This window comes from Monodon monoceros, unplaced genomic scaffold (genome assembly GCF_005190385.1).
Source record: "Monodon monoceros isolate NGI ecotype Baffin Bay Population unplaced genomic scaffold, NGI_Narwhal_1 Super_Scaffold_7, whole genome shotgun sequence".
Taxonomy (NCBI): Eukaryota; Metazoa; Chordata; class Mammalia; order Artiodactyla; family Monodontidae; genus Monodon; species Monodon monoceros.
The window spans coordinates 93,817,078-93,831,999 of NW_021703784.1; the positions used below are offsets into that span (position 1 = coordinate 93,817,078).

General features: G+C 41.2%; 1 protein-coding gene across 11 annotated transcripts in view; it reads right to left on the reverse strand.

Moving 5' to 3' along the window:
- Window positions 1–14,922, reverse strand: part of AMBRA1 (autophagy and beclin 1 regulator 1) — a 173,361-nt gene that overhangs the window by 115,423 nt on the left and 43,016 nt on the right. The gene's annotated exons all lie outside the window — the stretch shown is intronic.

Here is a 14,922-nt window from a genome sequence, read left to right on the forward strand (position 1 = left end):
GATCTGAGAGCAGCTGACTGCCCTGGAACACCCAGAAGCTTGTTCTATCCCAGAGGGTTCTGGAATGAGTCTTGAATTTCATTGAGCCCTGTCGTGTTACCCTCCAAATGTCTGCTTAATAAGCAGAGGCCCTTTGACAAGAGGCATCCTCCAGAGTGACCAACATATATCCTTCTTAAGTACTTCTGCCTGAAAAATGACCCTGCCAAATTAGGAGGCCAATATTACCCACTACTCTGCCAAGGCAGTGACAGTACTCAAAGAAATGAGATGACTTTTTAGAGATGCTGTGAAGGAGATTCTTGAACCAGAAGAGCTTGGTTTACACAATTTCAATTTTAATGATTCCATTTTATAATCCCGCAAACCCTACTTCCCACCCTAAATTCTTACCTTAATTAGGAAGGCGTCTTAAAACAGAGTTACACCAAAATGTTTAGTTTTGTCTCTGGGGAGTCCCTGATGAGGTTCTTTTGGAACACATATATATCCCCTGTGCCTACTTACTAGAATCTGTTGGCACCATTTGCTCCTCAGGCAATACAGTGGACTAGCAAGTCATACACATATGGCGTGTTAGCTGCTAATACACAAAATCAGGAGAGCCAATTACTGTGAATAGCACCCCATACATGTATCACTGATGAAACATTAAGTTCTCTACAGTTACAACACAAACACTATCTGAAGGATTAAAAAACACTTCTCCAGGGGCTTCCCTGGTGGTACAGTGGTTGAGAGTCTGCCTGCCGATGCAGGGGACACGGGTTCGTGCCCCGGTCCGGGAAGATCCCACATGCCGCGGAGCGGCTAGGCCCGTGAGCCATGGCCGCTGAGCCTGCGCGTCTGGAGCCTGTGCTCCACAGCGGGAGAGGCCACAACAGTGAGAGGCCCGCGTACAGCAAAAAAAAAAAAAAACAAAAAAACACTTCGCCAATTGGTGTTGAATAAAGAAATAACGAGTAAATATCACCACCACTCCTAGGAAACTCAAAGAAAGATCTTTCTCTCTCACAGTTAGCCTCCTGCAAAGAGCCATAGATGGGGAAATGACACAAGAAAAAGGAATGGAATGGCAGCTGAGCGCTTTCTGATCTGGCCACCACAAATTTCACTTGACAATGATCAATCAAGTAGTTGAGTAATATGAAGTCAGGTAGGACTTAGGATGGGCTCAGACAAGCTTGTTCAAGCTTGAAGCTACCATTTCATTCTGACCTGTTATTTAGAAATGTTTTAAAGAGTCATTGAAGCTCTGACAGAGAAAAAAAAACCTTTCTTTACAACTTTGCCGGGTTTATTCTCTAAACTAGTGGTGTTCAAGTGAGGTACATCAGGGGTTCTGCTCTTTTGATCCACTGGAGAACAGGAAGAAAATAATAGAACTTTTGATTTAAAATGTATAACCATAATGCCACACACACGCACACACACACAGGTTGCTCAAAAGCCTTTTACTAACAGAGGTTGTTTTTTTTTAAGTCTAAAGGCCACTGTTCTATCAAACTATACACTATTTTAAGAAAATTCAATATTTAATAGAATATAATTATCACAAATATATAAAATACAAAAACTATAAATAAAGCCATAACTATATTCACATACAGGTAGAGCAAAAGAAAGAAAATGATACAGCAAATGTGGTAAAATGTTAATATTTACGGAATGTGGGTGAAGAGTATACGGGAATTCTTTGCACTATTTTTGCCACTTTTCTGCAAGTCTGAAATTATTTCAAAATTTAAAACATCCAATATACAAAATCTAAAAGTAAACCACTGAAAACTAAAGAGAAAACTACTCATTTTCAAAAGAATTACTCACTTCTTAAAAAGAGTTTCTTCAAATAGCAAGTTGCCTCTAAAAAGCAGGTTTGACAAACTACAGGCACTGGGCCAGCTGCCTGTTTTTATAAATAAAGTTTTATCCAAACACAGCCACAACCACCCATTTAAATATTGTCTGTGAGGACTTCCCTGGTGGCCAAGTGGTTAAGAACCTGCCTGCCAAAGCAGGGGACACAGGTTCGATCCCTGGTCTGGGAAGATCCCACATGCCATGGAGCAACTAAGCCCGTGCACCCCAAGTACTGACCCCACGTGCCTTAGAGCCCGCGCGCCGCAACTACTGAGCCCACGTGCAGCAACTACTAAAGTCAGCACGCTCTAGGGCTCACGTGCCACAACTACTGAGCCTGCCTGCTCCAACTACTGAAGCCGCGTGCCTAGAGCCTGTGCTCTGCAACAGAGAAGCCACCGCAATGAGAAGTCCACACACCGTAACGAAGAGTAGCCCCCCGCTCACCACAACTAGAGAAAGCCCGTGTGTGGCAACAAAGACCCAACGCGGCCAAAAATAAATTAAAAAAAAATTTTTTTAATTAAAAAGAATATCGTTTGTGGCTGCTTTGGAGGTAGGAAGGCAGAGTTGAGTAGACCTAATAGGGAAAGAACTAAAATATTTACTACCTGGCCCATTACAGAAAAAAATCTGCCCATCCGTGCTCTAAAACATTTGCTTACATAAAATCCCTTGAAAGATAAGGTGGAGTCACTAAGGAATGTAACAGAAAAGCTTGAAATCAAAGTATTACACACTAGAATAAGTTATCAAAAATTAATATTAAGCCCTACTAAAATATAAGTCAATACACAATCCAAGCTGTAAAATTCCTAATATTTTAAATGAATACAACTATTTCTTCCTTCCCTAATTAATACTCTGAATATGTACAACAGTTCCCTATATCAGCTGTATCCTTTGATGACTAGGAAAACAATAAAAAATAGTAGTAGAAGAAAGCTCCGGAAAAGAACAAAGTTGTCAGGGCAGATGAGATGGGTTACCCAAAAGAAAAGAACCTTTGGGGAATTCCCTGGTGGTCCGGTGGTTAGGACTCTGCGCTTCCACTGCAGGGGGCATGAGTTCCATCCCTGGTCGGGAACTAAGACCCCCACAAGCCGCACAGCGCGGCTGGAAAAAAAAAAAGAAAAGAATCTTTGTTTCAAATTCAATGGGTATCGGGGTGGAGAAGGAGAAAGTTTGGGTACCAGTCTAGACAAATAAATAAGCCAGTGACAACTCTTCCTTAATAAACAACTATATCCTAAAGATATTCTTTTAACTAATTGTCAAATCACAGAGAAAATCAACAAACTACAGCCAACAAACAAGTACAGACCTTCTCCAATCACTGGAAACAATCAATAGCTAAAACTGTGACCTATATATACTGATAAGGAAAGTTGCTCTTAGAAGCTAAGATGCTGGTGCCCCATGCCTGAAGAGTAATTTCCCAGTCTGGCTCTGATGTCTGGGTGACATCTGCTAGCTCAGTTCAGGGAAGCCAAACCCAAAGGAATAACTCCCTTCCACCTAGGAAATAAAATCCAAATTCCTCAGCTTGACACCCAAAGCCTTGCAGCCAAATTTCTCATTCCTTCTGAACATACTATATGCTCTGATGCAATCATTTTCAAACTTTTTGGCCTCAGAGTTCCTTTAACAATCTTTAAAAGTATTGATGGGGGGCTTCCCTAGTGGTGCAGCGGTTGAGAGTCCGCCTGCCGATGCAGGGGACACGGGTTCGTGCCCCAGTCCGGGAAGATCCCACGTGCCGCGGAGCGGCTGGGCCCGTGAGCCATGGCCGCTGGGCCTGCGCGTCCGGAGCCTGTGCTCTGCAACGGGAGAGGCCACAACAGTGAGAGGCCCGAGTACCACAAAAAAAAAAAAAAGTATTGATGGGGCTTCCCTGGTGGCGCAGTGGTTAAGAATCCACCTGCCAATGCAGGGGACAGGGGTTCGAGCCCTGGCCCAGGAATACCCCACATGCTGCACAGCAACTAGGCCCATGTGCCACAACTACTGAACCTGCGCTCTAGAGCCCAAGAGCCACAACTACTAAGCCCGCGCGCCTAGCGCCTGTGCTCCACAACCACAACAAGAGAAGCCACGACAATGAGAAGCCCACGCACCACAACAAAGAGTAGCCCCCGCTCGCTGCAACTAGAGAAAGCCTGTGTGCAGCAATGAAGACCCAATGCAGCCAAAAATAAATAAAATTTTTAAAAAAATTATTAATGACCCCAAAGAGTTTTGGTTTATATGGGTTTTATCTATCAATATGTACTATATTTGAAATTAAAACTGAGAAAAATTTAATACACAAGTACACATTCCATTGGCCATCAGAGTGATAACCTCATTACACATCATGTAGTGTCTAGAAAACTCCACTGAACCCTCATGCAAGAGAGTGAAAAAGACAAAGAACATCTCAGTATTATAAACATAGTTTTGACTTCAGGGATCCCAGGCCACACTTTGAGAACTATTGCTCTAGCTAAACTAAACACACCCTCACTGTTTCACCTCTGTCTTTAGCTTGGCCATTTCTTCTTTCTGGAAAGTTCTTCCCCATCTCTGTCTGTAAAACTCCTTCAAAGCTCAAATACCTGATTCCTCTAGCCAGATGTTCACCCTTTCTTCCCCCACACCCCGTAGCATCTGAATCCTCTCTTAAAAGGCCTTCTCCCAAGTCACCTGTACTGCAGTTCCTAGTAAGTATGTCGTCTTCTCTCTGCTACTGGACTACAAGGTACATGAAAGCAAGTACTGGGTCCAAGTCATCTTTTTATCCCCATTAAAACTCACATCCTAATTAACACATAATAGGAGACCAATAAATATCTAAGTGAATAAATCAGCAGGCCTAAGTAGACTTGGAAAAATAAGCAAGAAGACATATCTGATTGCCCCTCACTGACCCTGTGACTTTCAGACAAGGTTTCTAGATGTCCAAAAACTCACACTGAAATTCCTGAAGGAACTAGTTTTTCAGAAACTGCTTACATCACTCTTCATCCCTTCCGTCACTTAAGCCCTTCAGGTTAAAGTGCTGACATAGTTATCCTGATAAATGCAGTGCAGCCTGCTCCCTAGGAGGCTTGTTAAGTCATAAAGTCAGAGGCTGGCTACTTGCCTGGGAAACTACCACTGATGCTCCTGGACAGCTTATTGCCGAAAGAGACCTCACAGGGGAAAGAGGGCAATGTTTTCAGGGGAATGAAGAGGTGGGAGGCCAAAGAAACTTGGATACAATATTGCCTTCATTTCTGCATCTTGCTCGGCAAGCCCCAGATCTCTGCCTTGGCGCATGCCAGGGCTGGGAGATGACAAGCCCTTATTCTTTGTAAAAAAATAATTGTGTGTTCTGCAACGACACTTCTATTATGATTTCCAAATTGACATCTCTGCTTTAAAGCAGAGGCATCCAAGCCTCCCCATTTCACACACTGGCAATTATCGCTTAAGTTATCCAACGATAGGCACTCATCTGATCTCTGCAGGGCCCCCTAGTTCTAGGCGTGCACTTACAGCACATGATGCAGTTGCCAGAAGAGACTGGCAGGCAATTCCTGCTCCTGCTGTGGGGCAGACCAAGGCAAGGTGGCACTGCTAAAAGGCTAACCTCAGGAAAAAAACAGACATGCTACAGAAAGAGCTCACAGTGCCTGTTGTGTGGATCAGCCTTATTTTATCATCATCCAGCATAAACAATTCACAGGGCTCAAAGTAAAGCCTTTTACCAGACAAACATCTTACAAAACATTAACATATCCCTCAATGTCTCTGTGCAGCGAGCAACTGATGGCAAAATATCAGAGCACAATATAATCAGAGACACCAAGAGGGAAGAAGGTGGAAACAATTCATACGGGGTGTGCAACTGTGTATCTGGCTATACGAAAGTCTTGCCTGAAAAGTCAGTCAGACCCCTCTTAGAACAGCGGACCCTCTGCTGACCGTTAGGTACTTGGTTATTTTTATTTATTTTTTTTTTAATTTTTATTTTATATCGGAGCATAGTTGATAGGTTATTTTTAATACAATTGTAAAATGATTGGTTGGCGCTATGCCTAGCTCCTGTATATCCTCAACATATCACACTATAGTTATAAAACATCCATTTATAATAAACACTCACTTTTGTCAGCATCTGAACTCAAAGGTCCAAGGTGATCTACATGGACATGTTTACTCTGTCTCCAATTCTTTCTCTCTGGGAGACTTGGGAGGTCTGCCCACAGACCACAGACATTTTTAAACTAGGAATTTAGATCAGTGGCTTTTCACCAAAGGATGAGTAGGATCATACCAATAACAAGTTCCAGAGCTAGTTCTGATATTCACATGCACACATACCAACAAGCAGCAGCCATGACATGCTAGTTTGAACTTTAATCAAGAGGAAGTTACTAGAGTCTGTCATACAGGGTGAAGTAAGTCAGAAAGAGAGAAACAAATACTGTATGCTAACACATATATATGGAATCTAAAAAAAAAAAAATGGTTCTGAAGAACCTAGGGGCAGAACAAGAATAAAGACACAGATGTAGAGAATGGACCTGAGGACATGGGGAGGGGGAAGGGTAAACCAGGACAAAGTGAGAGAGTGACATTGACATATATACCCTACCAAATGTAAAATAGATAGCTAGTGGGAAGCAGCCACACAGCACAGGGAGATCAGCTCGGTGCTTTGTGACCACCTAGAGGGGTGGGATAGGGAGGGTGGGAGGGAGACGCACGAGAGAGGGGATATGGGGATATATGTGTATGTACAGCCGATTCACTTTGTTATACAGCAGCAACTAACACAACAATGGAAAGCAATTATACTCCATTAAAGATGTTAAAAATAAAAAAATTTTTTTTAAAGAGGCAGTGAATCCTAATTGACTGGTTTCCCCCCAAATCAAGAAGAGATTTACAGAATTCAATAATCCTGAATTCTCAGCTAATTTTTTAAAAATTTATTTTATTTATTTTTGGCTGCATTGGTTCTTAGCTGTGGCATGCAGGATCTTCATTGAGGCGTGCGGGATCTTTCATTGCGACGCAAGGGCTCTACTTACGGCGCGTGGCTTCTCTCTAGTGCCGTCTGGGTTCTCTCTTCTCTAGTTGTGGTGTGCAGGCTCCAGGGCTCATGGGCTCTGTAGTTGTGGTGCATGGGTTCCAGAGCACGTGGGCTCTGTAGTTTGCCGCATGCAGGTTCTCTAGCTGAGGTGCGCGAGCCCAGTAGTTGCAGCACCCAGACTTAGTTGCCCCGTGGCTTGTGGGATCTTAGCTCCCTGACCAGGGATCAAACCCGCGTCCCCTGCATTGTAAGGCGGATTCTTTACCACTGGATCACCAGGGAAGTCCCCCTCAGCTAGTTTTATTCAGAATAATAGACAATTCCAAAAAAGTCTATCTCTAGACCTACTAATACTACAAAGGATATATGATATAATCATTTACTGTTTCAATAACAGCAAACCTTGCACATTTCTTCTCAGATGATTCTTCACATTCACATTCCTGACCTGAAATTTTAAAAACCCTCAACGAGGGCCATTTGTTCTACTGACCCTGGTATACTGCAAACAGCATACTCTACAATATGAAATAAAACCTTAGGGCCAACATCAGAAAAGCAAAGAGAAGTTAGTAAATGAAGCCTAACAAGAGAATGAGGAAAAAGGAATGCACAGTGGGCTGGGGCATTTATTAACCAGAGGCAAAGAGGCAGCCTTCCTGGCTGTCTGTTCAAGCAATTAGGTTTCTGGAGTCTATAGAAATAGAAAAGAGGGCAGAGACTCCCAGCTGGGCCCCCAAACAATCCACTGTCAGCCCTTGCATTAACCCAAAGCTCAGAGTACAATCACTTTTCTTATATCCTGGGCTCACTCTGAACTGCTTCTCTTAGTGACATTTGATTTTCACTGATTCATCTCTAGGGGTATACTACTTGCCCTTCCACCCTGATCCCGACCTCAGGAACCTTCTTGATTCCCTTTGGACTCAGCATTTGACTCCACTGGAATAATTTCTCTACCATTTCCCTCTGTCTAGACAACACGAAATTGTCATAAATGACACCTAAACTACAATTAGGAGAAAACCTGCAATTTCCACTCTCCTCCCCCGTTTCCCAAAAGAATTGCACATGCATGTCAATCAGTACTACCATGAAGATTAACTCTGTGAAGCCTGGAAGCCATTTAATTTCCAGCTTCCTAAATATTATGCATCCCCCCCCACTCCACTATAATTAGAAGATCTAAATTGCCTTCTTTTCTCTAGCACTAATGGTTATAATCTCAGAGATCTGAATGCCTGCTGAATCGATACCTGGGTAGAAAGTCCTTACACTTTATCCAGCTGCATTTTATTTAGCAAAATCAGACAAAAGCAAAAAGACAAGGCAAAAGAGAAGAGAGGCAATGAGAGAAAGGCATGACTCAAGAGCATCAGAACCAGGCAGTACGATTATAACTATTATAAAAATAAGATAGTTTGAAGCCACTGCCAGTTCCTTGTGAAATGTAATATCAAAAAATAGCAAGGTCAGGGGACAGAAAATCATGAAATAACTTATCAATGGTTTTCAATGGGAGGGGGTTCCCCCCAGGAAACCTATGTCTGGATACATTTTGGTAGTTGCAACTGGGTGGGGGGAGTACACTGGCATCTAGTGGGTAAAGGCCAGGGATGCTGCTAAACATCCTATGATGCATAGGACAGCTCCCCCCTCCTCCACCTCAATAAAGAATTATCCAGCCTGAAACGTTAATAGTGCTGCTTTTGAGAAATCCTCTGACACATCTTAACAGTCTGAGATTAACAAAGGGAAACTGAATAACTAATATATGAGGTAAGTCCATGCTTTAGCTTCAGAAACAAATTGCAGTTTAACTCATCATCTTGTGTCACTTATTAGCTGTGTGACCTTGGGCAAGTTCATTAACCTCAGCGTCCAAATTTAATGGGAAATACCTATTTCACAAGGTTGTTACGATTAACTAAGAACATAACTATAGTAGCCAGTACAGTCTAATAAAAAATGATTATTTTTTTCTTCCCTCGATTACAGTTCCCAAAGTACCTGCAGGGAACACCTAGCCACCCAAGTCACTATGCCTACAAAGGTGGTTTCCTAGAAAGACATGTGTTGAAGAAGAACTGGTACTATAAAGGCAGAGACATGGGTATCTCAGCCCTAAGAATCACATAAGCCTCACCCAAATAGACCAACAAGAGCAGTTAGTCAACCATCCACCAATCTGGCTATTGGCCCATCCAACCACTGATTCAAACCACAAATAATTATTGAGTGTCTATTATTGGGTATATATTAGTACATAAAATAGATATGGTCCCCGCAGTAACTAGTATCTGAAGATGGACTCCAAAGAATCATACTTCTTGGTATTCTTGCCCTTGTGTGGTCTCCTCCCACACTGAATCTAGACCAGCCTGTTAACTGCTTTAATCAAGAAAACGTGGTGAAAAATTAAAAAAAAAAAAAAAAAAAACTGGTGAGTTCTGGGATTAAGCCTTTTTGAGAACTGACAGCTTCCTCCCTCTTGGAACTGTCACTTTTGGAAGTGCTAAGCCACTACATAAAAAGTCTGGTTACTCTACTGGAGAGGCCACATGGAGAGAGGAGCCCTTAATAGGCCTAGCTGCTCCAAATGAGCCTCCAGATGGCTCCAGAGAGACCCCAAGCAAGACCAGCAGAATTCCTTAACTGAGCCCAGTCTACCCAAAGAACAATGAAAGATAATAAAATTGTTATTTTAAGTCACTAATGTTGTTTTTTGGTTGGCTATGCATCAGCAGATGAATGAATTAGTTCCTGATCTTCTAGAACTTTCAAGCTAGTTACAACAGCAGCATTAAAAGTTAGTTTACAAGGGAAACTCGGCTACCAAAACAAAACACCAAACAACACATTTGGAAAAGGACCTTAAACAATAAAACTCAGTGCAAACTTGCTCACTGTCCAAAGCATGAGGTCTTGGTACTGGTCAAAAGGGTGAATGTCAATTTAGAAAGACTTTCTACTCTTTTCTACTTGTCTCAATCAGGCTCTCCTTCTTTTTGAAACACACTTCTGCCCTGGACGGCTCCCTCTCAATATTGAAGGTGACCCTAGAATTGGGGAAACTAAGGCTATTTGTACTCCCTCTCTTATCAAGAGGCAAATAGTTTCTTTTGCACAGATCATTATAGTAGAGTGCAGGAAAAATGAAGATAATATCCCATTCCCTTGCTATGGGCCAAACTACTTTCTGTATCACTACACTTTCTAAAATAGAATCTCATTGCGTCTGCTGCAAGTGACTAAGGGGAGTAACTGGCACTAGCCCTATCACAATAGCTGTTCCTTACCCTTTCCTTTATACAGCACCTCACATTTTTATGTACTTGGTTTACTCCAATTTTACATGGTGAGATTTCATAGATCATGAAGACTTAAGTCCAAAAAAAAAAAAAAAACACGGTACTAACAGATACAAAAGAAAATGACCTGTAGGGAATGTGTCATGGCAAAAAAAGTTTTTGTTTGCTTTTTGGGTTTTTTGTTTGTTTGTTTTTTGAGCAGAGTAATAATGGAGAAAGAGAGAAAAGAGCTGGCATTTCTTGAGCATCTGAACATGTAAAAGCAACTGATGCTTAACTCATTTAACCTGCATAACAACGATTTTATAACTGAAGTTCAGAGAGGATATTTAATCTGCCCAGGGTCACACAATCGGGCCAGAATTTGAATCCTAAGTTGCTCAAATCCAAATCCTTCTATTAGAATACATTACAAGAAAAGAGGGGGAACCTAAGGAGACTATGAGAGTTAAAGTAACACTGCATCACACATGGGACAGGAGCAAAAGGAAAAATAAAGGTGATGGATGATGCAAAGGAATTTTAGTACACTTCAGAGATTTAGGGAGGAGGTGGTGGTTGCGATGTTAAGAGTTCCTGGGTGGTCTAAAACAGTATTCTCTAACTTAGTGCATATCAAAATCATCTGGAGAGCTTGTTAAAAACGCAGACTGCACACCTCCCACCCCAAGTTTCTGATTCAGTAGGTCTGGAATGAGCCCAGAAACTCGCCTTTCTCACATCAGCAGGAGATGCTGATGTTCCTGGTCTGAAGACCACACTTTGAGAACCACTGGCCAAAGATCGCACGACAAACACATTCTGATGTATCTACACCTCTCTCTCTCCTTCTGTCTCTCTCTCTCTCTCACATATAACTTACCCCATCCAAAATAGTACCATCTAACACAGCTGCCAAATTTAGTTGCTCTAGGAGGGACTATAAATTCATCAACTCTTTGTAAATGAACTATACTTCAATTAACAAAAAAAATTGGGGGCTTCCCTGGTGGTGCAGTGGTTAAGAATCCACCTGCCAATGCAGGGGACATGGGTTCAAGCCCTGGTCCAGGAAGATCCCACATGCCGCAGAGCAACTAAGCCCATGTGCCACAACTACTGAGCCTGAGCTCTAGAGCCTGCGAGCCACAACTACTGAGCCCACGTGCCACAACTACTAAAGCCCGCATGCCTAGAACCCGTGCTCGGCAACAAGAGAAGCCACTGCAATGAGAAGTCCACGCACCGCAACAAAGAGTAGCCCCCACTCGCTGCAACTAGAGAAAGCCCGCGCGCAGCAACAAAGACCCAACACAGCCAAAAATAAATAAAATAAATAAATTTTTAAAATTAAATTAAATTTAAATTTTTTAAAAAAATTCAGTAACTCTGTTAGGATGACCATTACTGCAATGGTCCTTTGCCTTCAAGGAGCTAACAGAAAATGACCAGCCCAGCTTCTGCCTCAATTTTGAGAACTCAAAAGAGACAAGCATAAAAAGGAATCAGAAAAGCATGCAGAAAAGAAAGAGTGCTAGACTTCTGGGAAAACACTAAAGTTAAAAAAAAAAAAAAAAAAAAAGAAGAAGAGTTCTTTCTTGTCTTAGTTTTAAAAGGGTTACATCTGCTAAAAAGAAAATTAAGAAAACAATCCTACTTACAACAGTGTCAAAAAGAATAAAATACTTAGGAATAAATTTAAACAAAGAGGTGGAAGGTTTGTACACTGAAAACTATAAAACACTGCTGAAAAAAATTAACGACACAAATAAAAAGAAAGACATCCCATGTTCATGGATTGGAAGACTTAACATTGTTAAAATGTCCATAATACCCAAAGCAATCTACAGATTCAATGCAATCCCCATCAAAATCCCAATGGCATTTTTTTCCTTTATTTCCTTTTTTTTTTGCAGAAAGAGAAAAAAAAAATCCCAAAATTCATACAGAATCTAAAAAAGAGCTCTGGATAGCCAAACAATCTTGTGAAAGAGGAACCAAGCTGGAGGCCTAACCTGTCCTGGTTTCAAAACATATTACAAAGCTATAGCAATTAAAACAGTATGGTACTGGCATAAGGACAAACATATAGACCAATGGAACAGAATAGAGAGCCCAGATATAAACCCTTGTGTGTATGGGCAAATGATATTTGACAAGGGTGCCAAGACTACACAATGAGGGCAGGACAGTCTTCCCAACAAATAGTACTGGGAAAACTGGCTATCCACATGCAAAATAATGAAGATTGTCCATTATCTTATGCCACAGATAAAAATTAACTCAAAATGGATTAAAAATCTAAACATATGACCTGAAACTATAAAACTCACAGAAGAAAATATAGGGGAAAAGTTTTATAACATTGGAATAGGTAATGATTTCTTAGATACTACACACAAAAAAGTCCCACGGGTAACAAAAACAAAAATAGACAACTGGGACTGCATCAAACTTTTAAAACTTAAGCAAAGGAAACAACAGAATAAAAAGGCAATCTACAGAATAGGACAAAATGTTTGTAAGTTATTTATCAGATAAGGGGTTAATAGCCAGAATATATAAAGAACTCCTACAATTTAATAATAACAACCAAAAACCCAATTAAAACATGGGCAAAGGACTTGAATAGACAGTTATCCAAAGAATATATACAAATGGCCAACAAACATATGAAAAGATGCTCAACATCACTTATCATCAGGGAAATGCAAATAAACCACAATGACATATTATCTCATGCATGCTAAGATGCCAATCTCCAAAAACAAAAAAAAACCCAAACAGAAAATAACAATGTTGGCAAGGATGTGGAGAAATTGGAACCCTTGTGCACTGTTGGTAGAACTGTAAAATGGTGCAGCTGCTATGACAAGCAGTATAAAAGTTCCTCAAAAAATTAAAAATATAACTACTGTATGACCCAGCCATACTACTTCTTAGTATATATCCAAGGGAATTGAAAACAGAATCTTAAAGAGATATTTGAACACCCATGTTCATTACAGAATTATTCACGTAGCCAGGATGTGGAAGCAACCTAAAGGTCCATCCACAGATGAATGGATAAAAAAAATGTGGTATATATACACAACTGAATATTATTCAGCATTTAAAAAGGAGAAAATCCTGTCATATGCTACAGCATGGATGAACCTTGAGGACATTACGCTTAGTGAAATAAGCCAATCACCAAAAGACAAATACTGCATGATTCCACTTATATGAGGATCTAAAGCAATCAAACTCACAGAAAAACAAAACTGAATCATGGTTGCCAGGGGATGGCAGGACGGGGAAATGAGAATTGTTCAATGAGCATTTCACTCTTGCAGGGAGAAAAAGTTCTACAGATCTGCTATACAACTATGTGCATAGACTTAACAACACTGTACATTTAAAATTTAAGAGGGTAAATTTATGTTTTTTTATCACAGTAAGAAAAAAGACCCCCAAAATAGGTTACATTTGCCACCAGAACAAAGAAAGCAAAAGATAAAAGCCACCTTGCTGAGGTGAAGTGATCCAAGGAGACAACAGGGAGATAGAGGAAAATTGAGAAACGTATATGAACATGTGTAGGGGAGGAAAAAAGGAAAAGAGGCAAAAAGATTCAAACTCATACTCTCTGATGCAGCAAAGGAAAAGAGCACAATGTTATTAACAAGCTGCAATTCTCCTTCTATGACAAGGTCATACTTTCAGCCTTTGATTCCTTTATTATTACAAGTTTCTACTCTTGCTCTAACTTGATTTTAATTTTCTGGCGGGTGACATCCAAATCACTCGGCCTTCTCACGGAAACCCATCCCTCTGTCCAAGGCACTCTGCTCACAGGGAGAGGCGCAGACATTCTTGTCCAAGATTTCACATAGTTCATCATGAAAGGAAGGTTAAGGTTACTTTCATACTGCATAACCTGACATGACAGAGGTCTGCTCACTAAATGGTGCCCCAGCCAGCAAACAAGCTTGGCACCCCCACCTTCCCTCTTTGGAAACAAAGGAGGAGTTTATTAAATGTTGCTATTAAAAAGTCAGGCAGCTTTTCAGGCGAGGGGGCTGTGAGCATGTCAGCCTACTGCCAGCAGGGGAGCCCTTTATGTGTGAATTAGGCAGGATGGGTGGGGTAGAGGAGAGAGTACTGCCATGTCCAGTGCCTCCCCCTGGTGGAGACAAGGGGTAGGGAACTTAAGAAGACCTTCTTGAGCTAATGAATGCAGTGGTAACCAACACAAAATTGGAATTAAGCAGGAAACGTAAATGGATGAAGTCAGCCCAGTGCAGACTAAGGCACAAAGAAAGTCCACACCTTGACTAAAGGGGCAACAACTACTCAACTCCTGCTGATTGTTATTATGTGGGAATGTAAGCCAGATCTAATTTTTTTTTCAAGAGAATCCAGAAATCTGGATTTATGTAGAAAAAACCTGAAATTTTTAGTGACATCGTGAGGGCCAAACAAATGTACCTGAAGGTTATTTTGCAATCTCTGGGCTAATATAACAGGCCCACCTGCTAAAGCCAAATTTGCTCATGTGAACACATTGTCAGGAGTGCTTCCAAGAAGGAGCAGATGATGTACTGGATCCTCCTCCTCCCCATAAATATATAAGAAATCCTAGAGGAGGAGGAGAAGCTACCTGCACAGCTCTAACGGGCTGGGACCCATTACAATAAGCAAAATATATTATGCAAACAAAACCCCGTA